Here is a 23,090-nt window from a genome sequence, read left to right as displayed (position 1 = left end):
AGCCACACAACCCACCTACCCTTCCCAGCTTCTTCCTGCCTCTCTCTCTGCCTCCACCCACCAAAAATCGTCATTTCCTATAACAACACATCTGGACTTGCATGGAGAGTGTGTAATCAATTCTTTATCCAATCAATGTATATTAATAGAGTATAGCCCAATTACTATCTAGCCTCATGTACTTGGGACCTCAGTGCATCAGCTCAAACCTCAGCCCATTACACTCCTGAATGACAAATTTTCCCACCTGGCTGCCTATATCAGGGCCTCTTAACCTTTTTATATTTATAATTCCTCTTTCACAAGAAAGATTATGTGCCTCTAGTTGTATGGTTATGTAAACTAGAGATAGAAACCCAACAATTACTGAAAACAAATAAGGAAACTGATTTGAAAAGAATTTTTTATTCACATATTTTTATACATATGTTTTGCATACATATATATATATATATATATATATATATATATATTTAATTAAAGAGAAGTTATTTTGCATATTAAGGTAGTGCATAGGTTGGTTATTTTTAAAGATTAAATCTTGGAGAAATATTTGATACCTTTTGTTCTATGAAAATTTCTGTAAATGTATGAAAATGCCTGTAAAGTGCATTGGCCCCTTTTCTGGTGATCCTTCTGGAAAGAGACTAGACTTAAGAATCTCGGGCAGTCTGCATAGTACTTCTTGTCTAGGACCTCCACGATAGTCATGTGTGCAAAGCAAAACTTTTTCCAAACTCTTATAAAATACGCAGGGAACGGAGTCACATTGCCTTTTTTCATTGGCTTCCTGGCTAGACCAGAACAAATTTTTCAATAAAAGCGTCCTTTCTGATACAGCACCCCGGTTCTCTGAAAGCAGCCTTGCATAAACAATTGTTCATACTGTTGTAGATAGCAGGGTCTCTATTTGATGTCCTTTATAATCTGGGTATCAGGGGAGGTTCCTACTCAGCAGGACTCAAATGGACTCGGGGCTCCATGCATCCCCTTGGGGTACAGAAGGCTGAGGTCACCATCTTCTTCCACTGGCTGGAGAAGACAAATGGTTAGCACTTTGGACACCTCACAATGATTCTGAGGGGAGCATCCCAGGGCCTAGATCCAATCCTCAGTGATCCTGTGGGAAAATAAGGGGGTCAAGATATGTTGAGTTCAACCCTGAGTCTTACTCTGCCTTGTTTTGTTTTACCTAAAAGCATTTACTTTTTCCCCCAATTACATGTAAAGATAGTATAACATTCATCTTTAAGATTTTGCGCTCCAACTTTTTCTTCCTCCCTCCTATTCTCCCCAAAATAGGTTACGAGTATAACCATATCAAACTTTCTTCATTAGTCATATTGTAAAAGATGAATCAGAACAACAGGGAAAAACCATGAGAAGGAAAACAAATAAGTAAATACATTATCTGAATTGAGAATCTATAGTTCTCTCTCTGCATGTGATCAGTATTTTCCATCATAAGCCCATTGGAATATCTTAGATTTAGCTCTTATCTTAGTGATCTCTCACAGTGATCATCTCACAATGTTGCTTTTACTATATATAGTGTCTCTTTAAAGTTTATCTGAGTTCTGCCTCCTCATTTCTTATAAAACAATAATACTGCATTATATCAACATATTATAATTTATTCAATCATTCCCTAAATGATGGGCATCTCCTCAATTTCATATTTTTTACCTCCACACAAAAGGAGTGCTGTAAATGTTTTGTACATTTTCCCTTTTCTGTGATCTTTGGGATACAGAACAAGTAGTGGTATTTCTAGATCAAAATATATGCAGTTTTAGAGCGCTTTGGACTTGGTTCTAAATTGCTCACCAGAACAGCTGCATCAGTTCACATTTCCACTAATAATGAGCTAGTGTTGATAATTTCTAATAGCTACTCCAACATTTATTTTCTATCATACAATCCAATGTAATAGGTGTGAACTAGTACCAGGGTTCTTTTAATGTCCATTTCTCTAAATCAGGGTTCTTAAGCTTTTGACTTCACTCCTTTTACTCTGAGGAATTTTAGTGACCCCAGATATGAATTATATAAAATAGGAATATTAATCAAGCATTCCTTGATAATAAATCATGATTTTCCTACTCCTGTATTCAATCAAGAGAACCCATATGGGGTCCCAAACCAAGTTTAAGAAGCTGGGATCTAAACAGTGATTTAGCCCGCTTTCATTTCCTATATCCCTTTAAACTGGGTGCCTTCCTGCTTTGGAGTCTGACATGAAGGTAATAATTAGAAGGATGTAATGACACTCCTGAAAGTTCAGCTCTATCTCTAACAAAATTCTGAGGTCACCAATGCCAGAATTTTGGGGAGAGAATACGAAACCGATCTCTTGACAATAGTAGCACTTCTTTCTGCCCTGACCTTACAGCTGTGCAAACATCGTACTTCTCCCCTTCCTCACATTTTTCTCCCTTTTTTTGGCAAGGTAATTGGAGTTAAATGACTTGCCCAGGGTAACACAACTAGGAAATGTTAAGGTGTCTAACACTGGATTTGAACTCTGGTCCTCTGGACTGCAGGGCTGGAGCTTTATGCACTGCACTACATAGCTGCCCTTTTTGTACCATTTCTACAAAGAAATGTCTGGGTAGTCTCAACCTTTCAGATGTCAAAGAACTTACCAAGATGTCAAAGAACTTACCAGAGACAATAGGGTTCAAAAGCAGGCTTTGAACCCAGCAATCCCTGACTTGGAGAATGGCTTGCTGCTCTCCACCAAGGTTCCAACAAGGATAGAAATCCAGTTTACAAACTTATAGAGATGCTCTATGAAGGGAATGTGTGTTTTCCATGGCTGGGCAGGACTTGAAGTGCGCTCTTGGGAGTGGAGTTCTCTTTGCTCTGTACATACAAACGGATGGGTGGGATCATTGCTTGTCATTGCCAGTGTTGATACATCTCCTAAACCCTGATCTTCCTTTACTGCCCTGAGGAAGGAGGCGTCAATGGAAAGGCTGAGGGTAGACCAAAGAAGCCATTTGGGATTGAGGAACCCGGAATGTACAAAGGGAGGGGATGGTACCTGAAAGTTCTGCAGAAGGATCCGTTTATGCTGTTCTATTTTCTTGTTCTGCCAGAACCAATTTATTTTATATATTATATCAGCCATTTTTCTTGTGTTCCTGTAGGGAAGAGTCAAGGAATAAGTCTTCTCAGACAAAGAATCTTCCCCCTGAAAACAACTTTGTCCTGACATCAAGTTTTAGTGTTCCCCTCTCACCACCCTCTATTGCTTCCAGATCTGCCCTCAGGACACAAGGAGAAAAGACATTCCTTTTCTGGGTCCTAAGCTCTCAAATCTGAAGTAGCTGTGTCTCCACAGGTCTTCTCCAAAGTAAAAACATCCTGCTCTTTCATCTATGAGGCTAGAGGCCCAAGGTCCTGCCTCTGATGGCTGACTTCCTCTGGATACTCTGAAGCTTAGCAAGGCCCTCAATGCTAAAACATGGCTCCAATCCAGTGATCACAATACTGCAAGTGAGCTCTGATCTGTGAGGGGACTTTCTGCCCTTGGGGTCAGCTATGGGGTCTTTTCTCTAGGTAACACAGAAGAGCTGGAAGGGGCCTTAGAGACCCATTTGGGCCCAACCCTCCTCCCCCACACCCACATTAACAGAGGAACAACTGCTGTTCAGAAAAGGCAAAGAATATCCCCAAGATCAGAAGAACCAACTCCTTTGCTTTACATCCAGGGGACATATTTTCATGGCCTCCCTCACTTTCAAGAAACAGGAATATTCACTTCAGGCCCATGTCAGAAACTTAAAATGTCAGAGACATCTCCAAGGGAGTAACAGTAGAATGTGCAGAGATAAGAACACATCCAGGACCTCTGCCTATTGGCCCCAGGTCACAGAAAAACATTTCTAGAAGGAAATGGCTAGCCTTACCCATTCCTACAAGTGGGATACTGAGGCTCAGGAGGAGGCTCAAGAGGAGATGATATCCTGAGTAGACCCAGGGCACCCGACTCTTCCCCTTTCGGTTCAGCAGCCCCAGGCCGCCTGAAATTTCAGCAAACACAAATGCTGTTGCATCCATCCCTCAAGCCTTGGTCAGAATCTCAGTGCATATTAGCCTCTCTCTATTCATCCTCCTGATCCCCAAACCCAAGGCCCTCCAACAACTGGACCACCATCCAACCATCCTCAAACCACTATCCCCAAAGAGATACAAAATGAGTACATCGAAGCCCAAGTAGTTTCATACTCTGGCTTCGCCTTTGACCTTGCAGAAAGTGACTGGAGCTGGTCCTGCTGAAGCTGATTCCTCCAACGAGGGGATTCTCAGACTGAGGTCCCTCAGACCTAGGCTCTGAGCGATGAGGGGAGTTCTCCCCTGATCCCAGCAATTCTATTAGCCATCTACTTGACATTTTAGCTAGTTAAGGACTTGCAATTATCCATATAAAATCCATATAAAATCTGTCCTGACCTCTTGTCCCAGATGTGAGCACAATCAGATAAGTGTTAAGGGATCCTAGAGCTTGAAAACAGGTGAAAGGGGTCTACTACACATTAAATAGTAACGGTGATAGTGGGCAAACCTTGTTTCACTCCAGATCTTATTGGGAATGGTTGCACTTGTTCCACATATATGATGCTTGCTGATGGTTTTAAATAGATGTTGATTATTTTATGAAAAGTCTATTTATTCCTATACTCTCAAGTGTTTTTAATAGGAATGATGTTGATTTTATCAAATGCTTTTTTCTGCATCTATTGAGATGATCATATGGTTTTTGTTAATTTTGGTTATTAACATGGCCAATTATATTTTGATAGTTTTTCCCTAATATTGAACCAGCCCTGCATTCCTGGTATAAATCCTACTTGATCATAGTGTAAATATCTTTGGAGATGATTTTCTGTAGGTCTTTTGCTAATATCTTATTTAAGATTTTTAGCATCAATATTCATTAGGAGATTGGTCTACTCTTTCTCTGTTTTCAGCCTACCTGGTTTAGGTATCAGTACCATGTCTGTGCCATAGAAGGAATTTGGTAGGACTCCTTCATCCCTATTTTATCAAATACCCTATAGCATTGGGGCCAATTGTTCTTAAATGTTTGGTAAAATTCACATGTAACCATCTGGTCCTGGAGATTTTTCTTAGGAGTTGTTTAATTGCCTGTTCTATTTTTCTGAAATGGGACTATTCAAGCAATTTACCTCTTCTGTTAGTCTGAAGTCTATATTTTTGGAGTACTCATCCATTTCACTTAGGTTATCAAATTTATTGGCATAAAGTTGAGCAAAATAACTCCTTATTATTTCTAATTTCCTTCATTGGTGGAAAGTTCTCCTTTTCATTTTAAGACTACTAATTTCATTTTCTTCCTCCTTTTTCTAATCAGATTTACCAAAGGCTTATGTGGTTTTATTACTTTTTCATAGAAACCAACTCTTAGTTTTATTAATTAGTTCAAGAGTTTTTTACTTTCAATATTTTTAATTTCTCCTTTTAATTCTAGAATTTCCAATTTAGTATTTGATTGGGGGTTTTAATTTGGTCTTTTAGTTTTTTTATTGCAAGCCCACAATTCATTAATCTTTTCTTTCTGTTTTATTCAAGTAAGCCTCTAAGGATATAAAATTCTCTTATTACCGCTTGGCTGCATCCCACAAATTTCTGGTATGATGTCTCATCATTGTCATTATCTTGAGTGAAAATATTAATTGTATCTATAATTTGCTGCTTCACCCAATCATTCTTAAGATGAGATTGCTTAAAGCCCAATTACTTCTTGGTCTATTTCCCAACTTTTGTTGAATGTAGTTTTATTGCAGTCATGATCTGAAAAAGAAACATTTACTATTTCTGCTTTCTTGCATTTAATTTTAAGGTCTTTATGTCCTAATATATGGTCAGTTTTTGGAATAGGTTCCTTATGAACTGCTGAGAAGAAAGTATATCTTTTCATCTCCATTCACTTTCTCCAAAGATCCAACATACCTAATTTTTCTAATATTCTATTTACTTCTTTAATTTCTTTCTTATTAGTTTTGTGGGTTTGATTTGTCTAATCCTGAGAGTGCTAGGTTGAGATCTCCTACTATTACAGTTTTGTTGTCTATTTCTTCTCGCAACTCTCTTAACTTCTCCTTTAGGACGTTGATGCCATACCACTTTGGTGCATATATGTTTAATATTGATATTGCTTCGTTGTTTATGATACCCTTTAGCAGGATGTAGTTTCCTTCCTTATCTCTTTTTGCACTAGATCAATTTTTACTAATTACATTTTCTCCTCCTTTTCTAATCAGATTTACCAAAGGCTTATGTATTTTATTGGCTTTTTTTTCATAGAACCAACTCTAGTTTTATTAATTAGTTCCAATAGTTTTTTTTTTACTTTCAATATTTTAATTTCTCCTTTTAATTTTAGAATTTCCTAATTTAATATTTGATTGGGGCTTTTAATTTGGTCTTTTTAGTTTTTTAGTTGCAAGCCCACCATTAATCTTTTTTCATTCTCTGTTTTATTCAAGTGCTCTTAAGGATATAAAATTCCCTTATTACCGCTTTGGCTGCATCCCACAATTTTGGTATGATGTCCTCATCATTGTCATTATCTTGAGTGAAATTATTAATTCAGCCCTATAATTTGCTGCTTCACCCAATCATTCTTTAAGATGAGATTGTTTAGTTTCCAATTACTTTTGGTCTATACTCGAACTTTTGATGAATGTAGTTTTTATTGCATCATGATTCGAAAAAGAAAGCATTTACTATTTCTGTTTTCAGATTTAATTTTGAGGTCTTTATGTCCTAATATATGGTCAATTTTTGAATAGGTTCCATGAACCGCTGAGAAGCAGCATCTTTCTATCTCCATTCAATTTTCCAAAGATCCAACATACCTAATTTTTCTAATATTCTATTTACTTTTAATTTTCTTTATTTTGTTTTGTGGTTTGATTTGTTCAATTCTGAGAGTACAAGGCTGGAGATCTCCTCACTACAGTTTTGTTTCTATTTCTTCTTGCAACTCTCCTTTAGGAAGTTGATGCCATACCACTTGTTGCATTATTATATTGATATTGTTTCGTTGTTTATGCTACCCTTAGCAGGATGTGGAGTTTCCTTCCTTATTCTTTAATTAGGATCAATTTTTACTTTTTGCTTGATCTGAGATAAGGATGGCTACCCCGTTTTTGATCTCTCACCTGAAGCATAATATCTTTGCTGCAGCCTTTACCTTTACTCTATATATGTATCTCCCCTGCTTTAAATGTGTTTCTTTTTTTTTTTTTGTTTTGTTTTTTTTTTTTTTTGTTTGTTTTTTTTTTATTATTTAATAGTCTTTAATGTTATATTACATACATCGGTAACTTTACAGCATTAACAATTGCCAAACCTCTGTTCCAATTTTTCACTTTCAATTCCCCACCTCCCTCAAATGGCAGGATGACCAGTAGATGTTAAATATATAAAATATAACTTAGATAATAATAATAAATATACATGACCAAACATTTTGCTGTACAAAAAAGAATCAGACTCTGAATTATTGTACAATTAGCTTGTGAAGGAAATCAAAGATGCAGGTGTGCATAAATATAGGACTGGGAATTCAATGTAATGGTTTTAGTCATCTCCCAGAGTCTTTTCTGGGTATAGCTTAGTCTAGTTCATTACTGCTCCATTAGGGTGATTTGGTTGATCTCGTTGCTGAGGATGGCCTGATCCATCAGGACTGGTCATCATCTAGTATTGTTGTTGGCGCATATACGATCTCCTGGTCCGCTCAATTCTTTACTTAGCATCAGTTCATGTAAGTTCCTCCAGGCCTTTCTGAAATCATCCTGTTGGTCATTTCACAGAACAGTAATATTCCATAATTTTCATATACCACAATTTATTCAGCCATTCTCCAACTGGCACATCCATTCAGTTTCCAGTTTCTAGCCACTACAAAAGGGCTGCCACAAACATTCGTGCACATACAGGTCCCTTTTCCTCTCTTTATAATCTCTTTGGGATATAACTCAGTAGTAACACTGCTGATCAAAGGTATGCACAGTTTGGATAACTTTTTGAGCATAGTCTCCAAACTACTCTCCAAAATGGTTGATTCGTTCACAACTCCACCAACAATGAATCAATGTCCCAGTTTTCCCACATCCCTCCAACAATTATCATTATTTTTTCCTGTCATCTTAGCCAATCTGACAGGTGTGTAGTGGTATCTTAGAGTTGTCTTAATTTGCATTTCTCTGATTACACGACTGAGCATCTTTCATATGACTAGAAATAGTTTCAATTTCTTCATCTGAGAATTGTCTGTTCATATCCTTTGACCATTTTTCAATTGGAGAATGGCTTGATTTTTATAAATTAGAGTTAATTCTCTATATATTTGGAAATGAGGCCTTTATCAGAACCTTTGACTGTAAAAATATTTTCCCAGTTTATTGCTTCCTCTTCTAATCTTTTGTCTGCATTAGTTTTGTTTGTAACAAAAGCTTTTCTCAGTTTGGCATAATCGAAATTTCATTTTGTGATCAGTAATGATCTCTAGTTCCTGCTTTGGCTCATAAAAACCTTCCCCTTCCACACAGGTCTGGAGAGGTAAACTATCCTATGTTCCTTACTTATTAATACTATTTTATGCCTAGGTCATGAACCTATTTTGACCTTATCTTGGTGTACGGCGTTGGGTGGATCAATGCCTAGTTTCTGCCATATTAGTTTCCAATTTTCCAGCAATTTTTATCAAACAGTAAGTTCTTATCCCAAAGCTGGGATCTTTGGGTTTGTCAAAGACTAGGCTGCTATATTTGTTGACTGTTTTTATCCCTTGAACCTAATCTATTCCACTGATCAACTAATCTATTCCTTAGCCAATACCAAATAGTTTTGGTAACTGCTGCCTATAGTATAGTTTTTAGATCTGGTACAGCCAAGCCACCATCATTTGATTTTTTTATTAATTCCCTTTGGAAATTCTTGAACTTTTGTTTTTCCATATGAACTTTGTTGTTATTTTTTTTTCTAGGTCATTAAAATAGTTTTTGGGAGTCTGATTTGGTATAGCGCTAAATAAATAGATTAGTTTAGGTAATATTGTCATCTTTATATATTTGCTCGCCCTCTATCCAATATATTTAATATTTTTCCAATTGGTTAGATCAGACTTAATTTGTGTGAAAAGTGGTTCGTAATTTTGCTCATAAAGTTTCTTGATTTTCCTTGGCAGATAGATTCTAAATATTTTTATATTATCAGTAGTTTAAATGGAATTTCTCTTTGTAACTCTGACTGTTGATTTGCGATATATAAGAATGCTGGATGACTTATGTGGGTTTATATAACCAGCAACTTCCTTTGCTAAGTTGTGATTATTTCTAATAACTTTTTAGCAGAATCTCTGGGGTTCTCTCTAAGTATACCATCATGTCATCGGCAAAGAGTGATAATTCTGGCTTCCCATTGCCTATTCTTATTCCTTTAATCTCTTTCTCAGCTCTTATTGCTATAGCTAGCGTTTCTAATACAATATTAAATAGTAACGTATATAGTAAGAACCTTGTTTCACTCAGACTTATTGTGAATGGTTGCAGCTTCATAACTCCACATTACATATGATGCTTACTGATGGTTTTAAATAGATGCTGCTGATTATTTTAAGGAAAACCATTTATTCCTACACTCTCGCGTTTTAATAGAATGGATGTTGGATTTTATCAAATGCTTTTTCTGCATCTATTGAGATGGATCATATGGTTTTGTTAATTTGGTTATTGACATGGCCAATTATATTGATAGTTTTCCTCTAATATTGAACCAGCCCTGCATTCCTGGTATAAATCCTACTTGATCATAGCGTATTATCTTGGAGATGATTTTCTGTAGTCTTTTGCTAATATCTTATTTAAGATTTTAGCATCAATTATTCATTAGGGAGATTGGTCTATAATTTTCTTCTGTTTTCAGCCTACCTGGTTTAGGTATATCATGTCTGTGTCATAGAAGGAATTTGGTAGGACTCCCTTCATTCTTATTTTATCAAATACTATATAGCATTGGGGCCAATTGTTCTTAAATGTTTGCAAATTCACATGTAACCATCTGTCCTGGGGATTTTTCTTAGGAGTTGTTTAATTGCCTGTTCTATTTCTTTTCTGAAATGGGACTATTCAAGCAATTTACTTCTTCCTCTGTTAGTCTGGGGAAGTCTGTATTTTTGAGGTAGTCATCCATTTCACTTAGGTTATCAAATTTATTACATAAAGTTGAGCAAAATAACTCCTTATTATTTCTAATTTCCTCTTCATTGGTGGAAAGTTCTCATCATTTTAAGACTACTAATTTCATTTTCCTCCTCCTTTTCTAATCAGATTTACCGTGCAAATATCTATATTTTATTGGCTTTTTTCATAGAACCAACTCTTAGTTTTATTAATTAGTTCAATAGTTTTTTTACTTTCAATATTTTAATTTCTCCTTTTAATTTTAGAATTTCCAATTTAGTATTTGATTGGGGCTTTTAATTTGGTCTTTTTAGTTTTTTAGTTGTAAGCCCAATTCATTAATCTTTTCTTTCTGTTTTATTCAAGTAAGCCTCTAAGGATATAAAAAATTCTTTATTACCGCTTTGGCTGCATCCCTAACAAATTTTTGGTATGTGATGTCTCATCATTGTCATTATCTTGAGGAAATTATTAATTGTATCTATAATTTGCTGCCGCACCCAATCATTCTTTAAGATGATGATTGTTTAGTTTCCAATTACTTTTGTCTATTTCCCTTAACTTTTGCTGAATGTAGTTTTTATTGCATCATGATTCGGTTAGTTATTTAATATTTCTGCTTTCTTGCATTTAATTTTGAGGTCTTTATGTCCTAATATATGATCAATTTTTTGAATAGGTTCCATGAACTGCTGAGAAGAAAGTATATTCTTCTTTCTCATTCCATTCAATTTTCTCCAAAGATCCAACATACCTAATTTTTCTAATATTATATTTACTTCTTTTAATTTCTTTTCTATTTGTTTTGTGGTTTGATTTGTCTAATTCTGAGAGTGGCAAGGTTGAGATCTCCTACTATTACAGTTTTGTTGTTCATTTCTTCTTGCAACCCTCTTTAACTTCTCCTTTTAGAAGTTGAGTGCCATACCACTTGGTGCATATATGTTTAATATTGATATTGCTTCGTTGTTTATGCCACCCTTTAGCAGGATGTAGTTACCTTCCTTATCTCTCTTTTAATTAGATCAATTTTACTTTTGCTTTGATCTGAGATAAGCGGATGGCTACCCCTGCTTTCTTGATCTCCCACCTGAAGCATATTAGAATTTGCCTCCCAGGCCTTTTACTTTACTCTATATATGTATCCCCCCTGTTTTAAATAAGCTTTGTAAACAACATATTGTAGGGTTCTGACTTTTTGTTCCAGTCTACCATCTGCCTCCTCTTATGGGAGTTCATCCCATTTACATTTACGGTTAGAATTACTTTAAATCTGTATTTCCTAAGCCATCCTAATAACCCAGATTGTGCTTTATCTCGCCATTCTTGCCTCCCCAACCCCTCTTTCCTTTAAACTTATGTAATTCCTCTTTGTATCACGATACTTATCCCTCTTTTATAATCCCTCCCTCCCCCTTTTGAGTCTTTTCTCCTTCCTTCCCCTTATTACTTTTCTTTTCCCTTTTCCTATCCCCGTTTTAATTTTATAAGGAGAGATACCTTCTCTAAAACAAATGTCAATTATTTTTTTCTTGAGCTAACTCTGATGAGAGCAAGATTCACACAATGTTCCTCCCCTCTCTAATTCCCTCAGATATGATAAGTTTCCTAGCTCCTTTGTGGGATGTATTTTATCCCTCCTTCCCACCTTATTCTGCCATCATCCCTTTTCCATATCTACTTTTATGTTATATCAGTACTATCAAATTTACATGTATTTTTTGTATATCCACAACAGAACACACCAAGAAAGAGCTTTTACCTTTTCTGCATCTCTTGAGTTCTATTCTTGGAGATCAAATTTTTTGTTTAGTTCTGGTTTTTCTTCAGAAACAAATGGAATTCATTTGTTTCTATTAATGTCCACCTTTCCTGAAGAAAATGCTCAGCTTAGCTGGAAGTTTATTCTGGCTGCATCTCAAGTTCTTGTGCCCGGAATGGCCCATATTCCAGGCCCTTTCTTTCCTTTAATGAGGCAGCCATCTCGGTGATCCTTATTAAAATTCTGGTATTTAAATGGTTTTTTTGGCTGTTTGTAAAATTTTTCCAATCTGATAGTTCTGAAATTTTGCCACAATATCTCTTTGGGTTTTATTTTAGGCTCTTTCAGAAGGTACCGATGAATTCTTCAATGCCTATTTTACCTTCTGATTCTATTATCTGGGCAGTTCTTCTTTGATGATTTCTTGTAAAATAGCATCTAGGCTCTTTTTTTCATCATAGTTTTCGGAAAGTCCAATAATCCTGTGATTATCTCCTAGATCTATTTTCCAAGTCTGTCATTTAAGCAAGTAGATAATCTATGGTTTTTCCAGTTTGTCATTTTTTTGGTTTTGTTTGACTGATTCTCTTGCTGTCTCAATGCATCATTAATTTCAATTTGTTCAGTTCTAATTTTCAAAGAATTATTTTCTTCATTAGCTTTTTACTTCTTCTGTATATATGTCCAATTGAGTTTTTGAATGCATTGTTTTGGTCTGTGGTTCTTTTCCATTTCACTAATTTTTTTAGTGAATTATTTTCTTCCAATCTCACAAATCCTACTTTCTAGTGAATTCTTTATTTTTCCAATTCAAGATCCTACTTTCTTGGTGAGTTCTTTTATTTTTTCCAATTCCACCAATTTTGTTTCCCCTGCACTTCCCAATTTTTAACTTTTCCACCTGTATTTCAGGAAGTTGTTGTTCTCTTTGTAAGGCTTCTCTTCCTTTCCCCATTTATCTCTAACCTCTTTGAGACTTTTAATGGTCTCTTCTATGAGCATTTATGTAAAGGAGGACAGTCTGATGCATTTTGTTTGAGGTCCTTCAGGTCTCCCAGAGCACCTGTCTTTTTCTGCATAGAAGGTCGATTGTTCTTTTCATCTTTTTATTCATGTTTTAAAGCCTTTTAGTAGGTCTCTAGGCAAGGGGGTTACCAGCTTCCTCTGCAGAGCAGGGAAAGATAAACCGATTTCTGGCTCCGGAGGTATGGGAGTGCTCTGGTGAGAGTTTTCCTTCCCCAACAGGAAGTGTGATTCAGCACCGCCTTGTTTACCAAACTGCTTAGCAGGGCTGAGTGGGATTATCGATTGCCTCGGCTGTAGATCAAGGGTGTCACCGCCCAGGCCGGAGCCTCTTGTGGGGACTGTGAGTATTAGCAGCTGACTGCAGGATGCAGACAGCCACAAACTCTGCCCAGCGTCTCTGCCTGATGCAAATCGGCCCTGAAAAGCTCTATGGCCCCCGCCGAGCTCCCCTGCTGTGCAGATTGAGGCAACCGGCTGCGTCCTCCTGCCGTGCAGGATCACAACTGCCCCAAGCAAAAAGCCCCTTACTGCGGGTTGGGGACGCGCTTGTGCTAGACTGTGCCTTCACCCTTGGTTTGAGACTCTCCTCGAACCTAATTTCTCTCCCAGTTCGAGAGCCGATCTCCCTGGCCCCGAACCAACCTTTTTGGCGCGAGACTGCAGATTTTCTTCGGCCGTGGTGAGTTGTTCTACTTATCTTTATTTAGTCTGTAGCAGTCAAGACTATTTTTGAGGCTCGATATAATATTGATAAAGAGGGTAAGAGAAGAGCTTAGAAAGACACGTGTGTCTTCTCCGCCATCTTGGCTCCGCCCCAAATGTGTTTCTTTTAAACAACATATTGTAGGGTTCTGACTTTTGATCCAGTCTGCTATCTGCCTCCTCTTTATGGGGGAGTTCATCCCATTCAGCCATTTGCTTGCTGAATTACTTAAATTCATTTCACCATCCTATTAACCCTATTCTTGCCTCCCTAACCCTTCTCTTTAAACTTAAAATTTCTTTATCACGATAAAGACCCTTTATAATCCCCTCTCCCACCTTGGTTTTTCCTTCCCTTCCCCTTCCTTTCCTCTCCCCTGCTTTTAAATGCACTTTCTAAACAAATGTCACTGTTTCTTGTGCCAATCCTGATGCAAGATTCACCAATAATGTTCGCCCCCAATTCCCCTCAGATATGATAAATTTCCTTTATTCTCTTTAGATGGTTTCCTTTTATCCCTCTCCTCTTCCCACCTTTATTCTACATCATCCCTTTTCCATATTCATCTTTTATAAAGAATATCAGTACAACTCAGTCTATACATGTATTCTTTTGTATATCCAACAGAAATACAATTTCAAGAGTTATTTTCTTACCTTTGCTGCATCTCTTGAGTTCTATGGTTGGAGATCAAATTTTTTGTTTAGTTCTGGTTTTTTTCTTCAGCAACAAATGGAATTCATTTGTTTCATTAAATGTCCGCCTCTTCCTGAAGAAAATGTCAGCTTAGCTGGTTAGTTTATTCTTGGCTGCATCCCAATTTTGTACCTTTCGGAATATCATATTCCAGGCCCTTTCTTTCCTTTAATGTAGAGGCAGCCAGATCTGGGTGATCCTTATTGTAAGACTCGGTATTTAAATGGTTTTTTTTTGGCTGCTTGTAAAATTTTTTCCTGAATCTGATAGTTCTGAAATTTGGCCACAATATCTCTTTGGCTTTATTTTAGGTTTCTTTTCAGATGGTGTTCGATGAATTCTTTCAATGCCCATTTTACCTTCTGATTCTATTACATCTGGGCAGTTCTCTTTGATGATTTCTTTTTTGTAAATAGTATCTGAGCTCTTTTTTTTCATCATAGTTTTCAGATAGTCCAATAACTCAGATTATCTCTCCCAGATCTATTTTCAAGTCTGTCGTTTTTTGCAAGCAGATAATTCATGGTTTTCGCTTCCAGTTTGTCATTTTTTGTTTTTGCTTGACTGATTCTGCTGTCTCAATGAATCATTAGTTTCTGTTTGTTCAGTTCTAATTTTTAAAGAATTATTTTCTTCATTAGCTTTTTTACTTCTTTCTGTGCGTCCAATTGAGTTTTTAAATGTATTGTTTTGGTCTGTGTGGAATTTTTCCATTTCACTAATTTTTAATGACTTATTTTCTTTTTTCCAATTCACAGATCCTACTTTCCTCTAAGTGAGTTCTTTTTATTTTTCCAATTCACCACTTTGTTTCCCCTGCACTTCCTGGGAATTTTTAACTTTTCCAATTCGTATTTCAGAAGTTGTTGCTCTCTTTGTAAGGCTTTTCCTTTTCCCCATTTATCTTCTAACTCTCTTTGAGACTTTTAATGGTCTCTTCTATGAGAGCACATCCTGCAAAGGAGGACAGTCTGATGCATTTTGTTGCTTGAGGTCTTTCAGGTTTGCTGACCTGCTCTTTTTTTCTGCATAGAATCTGCTCTAGATCATTCTTTCATCTTTTTATGTATGTTTTAAAGCCTTTTAGGTATGTCTCCTAGGCAAGGTTACCAGCTTCCTGCAGAGCAGGGAGAGATAAACCGATCGGCTCCGAGGTATGGAGTGCTCTGAGTGAGTTTTCCCCTTCCCCAACAGGAAGTGGATTCAGCACTGGCGGAGCTAAACTGCTTAGTAGGGGCTGAGTGGGGTTAGTGATTGCCTTGGCTAGAGTCTAAGGGGTGAGTGTCACCGCCCCAGGCCGGAGCCTCTTGTGGGATCAGAGTATTAGCAGCTGACCGCAGACCGCAAATCCTGCCCAGCGTCTCTGCTCGATGCAAATCGGTCCCCGGTAAAAAGCCCCTATGGCCCCAAGCCATTCCCCCACTGCGCAGATTGAGGCTAACCCGGCTGCGTCCTCCTGCTGTGCAGGATCACAACTGCCTCCAAGGAAAAGCCCCGGTACTGGGTGGTTGGGGCTAAAAGCCGAGATCTGTGCGTTCACTTTCGGTTTGAGGCTCTCCTCGAACCCCACTTTCCCAGTCTGTGCTGATCTCCCCTGGCCCGGAACCAACCTTTTTGGCTAGACTGCAGATTTTCTTCGGCCGGTGAGTTGTTCTAATTTATCTACAAATGTAACAGTCAAGACTATTTTTGAGGCTCGATAATATTGATAAAGAGGGTAAGAGAAGAGCCAGAAAGTCGCTTGTGTCTTCTCCGCCATCTTGGCTCCGCCCTGATTCTAGGTTTAAAAAAAAAAACGCAAAAAAACACACACCAATCCTTTTAAATTTCTATGTATTTCATATATCTGGGATGAATTGTGGTAGGACTGTTCTGACTCAATTTCTCCTGTGTGAAGATTGTGTACTTTAAGATCAGCACGAGACAGGAATTCAGGTTAGGGGAAAATCGTCAGTCTTTATTCTCAGTGAAGAAGGATCAGAGGTGGAAGAGAATCAGCGATAGCAGGTGAAGGAGTCAAGAAGCCAGTCACCAGCAGCCACACAACCCACCTACCCTTCCCAGCTTCTTCCTGCCTCTCTCTCTGCCTCCACCCACCAAAAATCGTCATTTCCTATAACAACACATCTGGACTTGCATGGAGAGTGTGTAATCAATTCTTTATCCAATCAATGTATACACAGAGTATAGCCCAATTACTATCTAGCCTCATGTACTTGGGACCTCAGTGCATCAGCTCAAACCTCAGCCCATTACACTCCTGAATGACAAATTTTCCCACCTGGCTGCCTATATCAGGGCCTCTTAACCTTTTTATATTTATAATTCCTCTTTCACAAGAAAGATTATGTGCCTCTAGTTGTATGGTTATGTAAACTAGAGATAGAAACCCAACAATTACTGAAAACAAATAAGGAAACTGATTTGAAAAGAATTTTTATTCAATATTGTTTTATTATGTTTTGGTGACATATATATATATATATATATATATATATATATTTTTAATTAAAGAGAAGTTATTTTGCATATTAAGGTAGTGCATAGGTTGGTTATTTTTAAAGATTAAATCTTGGAGAAATATTTGATACCTTTTGTTCTATGAAAATTTCTGTAAATGTATGAAAATGCCTGTAAAGTGCATTGGCCCCTTTTCTGGTGATCCTTCTGGAAAGAGACTAGACTTAAGAATCTCGGGCAGACTGCATAGTACTTCTTGTCCAGGACCTCCACGATAGTCATGTGTGCAAAGCAAAACTTTTTCCAAACTCTTATAAAATACGCAGGGAACGGAGTCACATTGCCTTTTTTCATTGGCTTCCTGGCTAGACCAGAACAAATTTTTCAATAAAAGCGTCCTTTCTGATACAGCACCCCGGTTCTCTGAAAGCAGCCTTGCATAAACAATTGTTCATACTGTTGTAGATAGCAGGGTCTCTATTTGATGTCCTTTATAATCTGGGTATCAGGGGAGGTTCCTACTCAGCAGGACTCAAATGGACTCGGGGCTCCATGCATCCCCTTGGGGTACAGAAGGCTGAGGTCACCATCTTCTTCCACTGGCTGGAGAAGACAAATGGTTAGCACTTTGGACACCTCACAATGATTCTGAGGGGAGCATCCCAGGGCCTAGATCCAATCCTCAGTGATCCTGTGGGAAAATAAGGGGGTCAAGATATGTTGAGTTCAACCCTGAGTCTTACTCTGCCTTGTTTTGTTTTACCTAAAAGCATTTACTTTTTCCCCCAATTACATGTAAAGATAGTATAACATTCATCTTTAAGATTTTGCGCTCCAACTTTTTCTTCCTCCCTCCTATTCTCCCCAAAATAGGTTACGAGTATAACCATATCAAACTTTCTTCATTAGTCATATTGTAAAAGATGAATCAGAACAACAGGGAAAAACCATGAGAAGGAAAACAAATAAGTAAATACATTATCTGAATTGAGAATCTATAGTTCTCTCTCTGCATGTGATCAGTATTTTCCATCATAAGCCCATTGGAATATCTTAGATTTAGCTCTTATCTTAGTGATCTCTCACAGTGATCATCTCACAATGTTGCTTTTACTATATATAGTGTCTCTTTAAAGTTTATCTGAGATCTGCCTCCTCATTTCTTATAAAACAATAATACTGCATTATATCAACATATTATAATTTATTCAATCATTCCCTAAATGATGGGCATCTCCTCAATTTCATATTTTTTACCTCCACACAAAAGGAGTGCTGTAAATGTTTTGTACATTTTCCCTTTTCTGTGATCTTTGGGATACAGAACAAGTAGTGGTATTTCTAGATCAAAATATATGCAGTTTTAGAGCGCTTTGGACTTGGTTCTAAATTGCTCACCAGAACAGCTGGATCAGTTCACATTTCCACTAATAATGAGCTAGTGTTGATAATTTCTAATAGCTACTCCAACATTTATTTTCTATCATACAATCCAATGTAATAGGTGTGAACTAGTACCAGGGTTCTTTTAATGTCCATTTCTCTAAATCAGGGTTCTTAAGCTTTTGACTTCACCCTCTTTACTCTGGAGGAATTTTAGGACCCCAGATATGAATTATATAAAATAGGAATATTAATCAAGCATTCCTTGATAATAAATCATGATTTTCCTACTCCTGTATTCAATCAAGAGAACCCATATGGGGTCCCAAACCAAGTTTAAGAAGCTGGGATCTAAACAGTGATTTAGCCCGCTTTCATTTCCTATATCCCTTTAAACTGGGTGCCTTCCTGCTTTGGAGTCTGACATGAAGGTAATAATTAGAAGGATGTAATGACACTCCTGAAAGTTCAGCTCTATCTCTAACAAAATTCTGAGGTCACCAATGCCAGAATTTTGGGGAGAGAGTATGAAACCGATCTCTTGACAGTAGTAGCACTTCTTTCTGCCCTGACCTTACAGCTGTGCAAACTTTGCCCTTCTCCCCTTCCTCACATTTTTTTCCCTTTTTTTGGCAAGGTAATTGGAGTTAAATGACTTGCCCAGGGTAACACAACTAGGAAATGTTAAGGTGTCTAACACTGGATTTGAACTCTGGTCCTCTGGACTGCAGGGCTGGAGCTTTATGCACTGCACTATATAGCTGCCCTTTTTGTACCATTTCTACAAAGAAATGTCTGGGTAGTCTCAACCTTTCAGATGTCAAAGAACTTACCAAGATGTCAAAGAACTTACCAGAGACAATAGGGTTCAAAAGCAGGCTTTGAACCCAGCAATCCCTGACTTGGAGAATGGCTTGCTGCTCTCCACCAAGGTTCCAACAAGGATAGAAATCCAGTTTACAAACTTATAGAGATGCTCTATGAAGGGAATGTGTGTTTTCCATGGCTGGGCAGGACTTGAAGTGCGCTCTTGGGAGTGGAGTTCTCTTTGCTCTGTACATACAAACGGATGGGTGGGATCATTGCTTGTCATTGCCAGTGTTGATACATCTCCTAAACCCTGATCTTCCTTTACTGCCCTGAGGAAGGAGGCATCAATGGAAAGGCTGAGGGTAGACCAAAGAAGCCATTTGGGATTGAGGAACCCGGAATGTACAAAGGGAGGGGATGGTACCTGAAAGTTCTGCAGAAGGATCCGTTTATGCTGTTCTATTTTCTTGTTCTGCCAGAACCAATTTATTTTATATATTATATCAGCCATTTTTCTTGTGTTCCTGAAGGGAAGAGTCAAGGAATAAGTCTTCTCAGACAAAGAATCTTCCCCCTGAAAACAACTTTGTCCTGACATCAAGTTTTAGTGTTCCCCTCTCACCACCCTCTATTGCTTCCAGATCTGCCCTCAGGACACAAGGAGAAAAGACATTCCTTTTCTGGGTCCTAAGCTCTCAAATCTGAAGTAGCTGTGTCTCCACAGGTCTTCTCCAAAGTAAAAACATCCTGCTCCTTCATCTATGAGGCTAGAGGCCCAAGGTCCTGCCTCTGATGGCTGACTTCCTCTGGATACTCTGAAGCTTAGCAAGGCCCTCAATGCTAAAACATGGCTCCAATCCAGTGATCACATTACTGCAAGTGAGCTCTGATCTGTGAGGGGACTTTCTGCCCTTGGGGTCAGCTATGGGGTCTTTTCTCTAGGTAACACAGAAGAGCTGGAAGGGGCCTTAGAGACCCATTTGGGCCCAACCCTCCTCCCCCACACCCACATTAACAGAGGAAAAACTGCTGTTCAGAAAAGGCAAAGAATATCCCCAAGATCAGAAGAACCAACTCCTTTGCTTTACATCCAGGGGACATATTTTCATGGCCTCCCTCACTTTCAAGAAACAGGAATATTCACTTCAGGCCCATGTCAGAAACTTAAAATGTCAGAGACATCTCCAAGGGAGTAACAGTAGAATGTGCAGAGATAAGAACACATCCAGGACCTCTGCCTATTGGCCCCAGGTCACAGAAAAACATTTCTAGAAGGAAATGGCTAGCCTTACCCATTCCTACAAGTGGGATACTGAGGCTCAGGAGGAGGCTCAAGAGGAGATGATATCCTGAGTAGACCCAGGGCACCCGACTCTTCCCCTTTCGGTTCAGCAGCCCCAGGCCGCCTGAAATTTCAGCAAACACAAATGCTGTGTTGCATCCATCCCTCAAGCCTTGGTCAGAATCTCAGTGCATATTAGCCTCTCTCTATTCATCCTCCTGATCCCCAAACCCAAGGCCCTCCAACAACTGGACCACCATCCAACCATCCTCAAACCACTATCCCCAAAGAGATACAAAATGAGTACATCGAAGCCCAAGTAGTTTCATACTCTGGCTTCGCCTTTGACCTTGCAGAAAGTGACTGGAGCTGGTCCTGCTGAAGCTGATTCCTCCAACCAGGGGATTCTCAGACTGAGGTCCCTCAGACTTATCTAGGCTCTGGAAAGGATGAGGGGAGTTCTCCCCTGATCCCAGCAATTCTATTAGCCATCTACTTGACATTTTAGCTAGTTAAGGACTTGCAATTATCCATATAAAATCCATATAAAAATCTGTCCTGGACCTCTTGTCCTTAGATGTGAGCATTAATCAGGATAAGTGTTAAGGATCTCTAGAGCTTGAAAAAACAGGTGAAAGGGGTCTAATACAATATTAAATAGTAACGGTGATAGTGGGCAACCTTGTTTCACTCCAGATCTTATTGGGAATGGTTGCAGTTTGTCTCCATTACATATGATGCTTGCTGATGGTTTTAAATAGATGTTGATTATTTTATGAAAAGTCTATTTATTCCTATACTCTCAAGTGTTTTTAATAGGAATGATGTTGATTTTATCAAATGCTTTTTTCTGCATCTATTGAGATGATCATATGGTTTTTGTTAATTTTGGTTATTAACATGGCCAATTATATTTTGATAGTTTTTCCCTAATATTGAACCAGCCCTGCATTCCTGGTATAAATCCTACTTGATCATAGTGTAAATATCTTTGGAGATGATTTTCTGTAGGTCTTTTGCTAATATCTTATTTAAGATTTTTAGCATCAATATTCATTAGGAGATTGGTCTACTCTTTCTCTGTTTTCAGCCTACCTGGTTTAGGTATCAGTACCATGTCTGTGCCATAGAAGGAATTTGGTAGGACTCCTTCATCCCTATTTTATCAAATACCCTATAGCATTGGGGCCAATTGTTCTTAAATGTTTGGTAAAATTCACATGTAACCATCTGGTCCTGGAGATTTTTCTTAGGAGTTGTTTAATTGCCTGTTCTATTTTTCTGAAATGGGACTATTCAAGCAATTTACCTCTTCTGTTAGTCTGAAGTCTATATTTTTGGAGTACTCATCCATTTCACTTAGGTTATCAAATTTATTGGCATAAAGTTGAGCAAAATAACTCCTTATTATTTCTAATTTCCTTCATTGGTGGAAAGTTCTCCTTTTCATTTTAAGACTACTAATTTCATTTTCTTCCTCCTTTTTCTAATCAGATTTACCAAAGGCTTATGTGGTTTTATTACTTTTTCATAGAAACCAACTCTTAGTTTTATTAATTAGTTCAAGAGTTTTTTACTTTCAATATTTTTAATTTCTCCTTTTAATTCTAGAATTTCCAATTTAGTATTTGATTGGGGGTTTTAATTTGGTCTTTTAGTTTTTTTATTGCAAGCCCACAATTCATTAATCTTTTCTTTCTGTTTTATTCAAGTAAGCCTCTAAGGATATAAAATTCTCTTATTACCGCTTGGCTGCATCCCACAAATTTCTGGTATGATGTCTCATCATTGTCATTATCTTGAGTGAAAATATTAATTGTATCTATAATTTGCTGCTTCACCCAATCATTCTTAAGATGAGATTGCTTAAAGCCCAATTACTTCTTGGTCTATTTCCCAACTTTTGTTGAATGTAGTTTTATTGCAGTCATGATCTGAAAAAGAAACATTTACTATTTCTGCTTTCTTGCATTTAATTTTAAGGTCTTTATGTCCTAATATATGGTCAGTTTTTGGAATAGGTTCCTTATGAACTGCTGAGAAGAAAGTATATCTTTCTATCTCCATTCAATTTCTCCAAAGATCCAACATACCTAATTTTTCTAATATTCTATTTACTTCTTTAATTTCTTTCTTATTAGTTTTGTGGTTTGATTTGTCTAATCCTGAGAGTGCTAGGTTGAGATCTCCTACTATTACAGTTTTGTTGTCTATTTCTTCTTGCAACTCTCTTAACTTCTCCTTTAGGACGTTGGATGCCATACCACTTGGTGCATATATGTTTAATATTGATATTGCTTCGTTGTTTATGATACCCTTTAGCAGGATGTAGTTTCCTTCCTTATCTCTTTTAATTAGATCAATTTTTACTTTGCTTGATCTGAGATAAGGATGGCTACCCCTGCTTTTTTGACTTCACCTGAAGCATAATAGATTTTGCTCCAGCCTTTTACCTTTACTCTATATGTATCTCCCTATAAAACTTTCAATTCACTGTTTTTTTGTTTTTTTTACCACCAGAGACTGCTCCCTAGTCTGCCCTGAGACCCCAGGAGGAAGTGCTTTCCTCTTGCAGATCACAGCTTCTGAGATCTGTGAACATGATTGTGTCACCCCAAGTGTTCTCCAAGCTAAAGATCCTAGACAAATTGTCCTGGATCATTGATTCATTCAGTCAAATAAGTACTAAATACTCATAGTATTGTATATTTAAGTAAGTACTAAAGAGTTTGCTAAGAGGAACTAGTA

General features: G+C 37.7%; 2 long non-coding RNA genes across 2 annotated transcripts; both read right to left on the bottom strand.

Annotated features, from left to right (window-relative positions):
• Window positions 1-740: 740 nt before the first annotated feature.
• LOC116421087 lies at window positions 741-3,897 on the bottom strand. Its single transcript, XR_004231405.1, has 3 exons — window positions 3,047-3,897; window positions 2,666-2,951; window positions 741-1,120 (listed from the first exon to the last, which is right to left on the bottom strand). It is a non-coding gene; the product is annotated as an uncharacterized LOC116421087 (long non-coding RNA).
• A 13,281-nt stretch (window positions 3,898-17,178) lies between these two features.
• LOC116421086 lies at window positions 17,179-20,335 on the bottom strand. Its single transcript, XR_004231404.1, has 3 exons — window positions 19,485-20,335; window positions 19,104-19,389; window positions 17,179-17,558 (listed from the first exon to the last, which is right to left on the bottom strand). It is a non-coding gene; the product is annotated as an uncharacterized LOC116421086 (long non-coding RNA).
• Window positions 20,336-23,090: the final 2,755 nt, after the last annotated feature.

The sequence above is a fragment of the Sarcophilus harrisii genome, chromosome 2, assembly GCF_902635505.1.
Source record: "Sarcophilus harrisii chromosome 2, mSarHar1.11, whole genome shotgun sequence".
NCBI classification, from domain to species: Eukaryota; Metazoa; Chordata; class Mammalia; order Dasyuromorphia; family Dasyuridae; genus Sarcophilus; species Sarcophilus harrisii.
The sequence above is the reverse complement of the archived record's forward strand: the minus strand, read 5'-3'. Positions and strand labels throughout refer to the sequence as shown.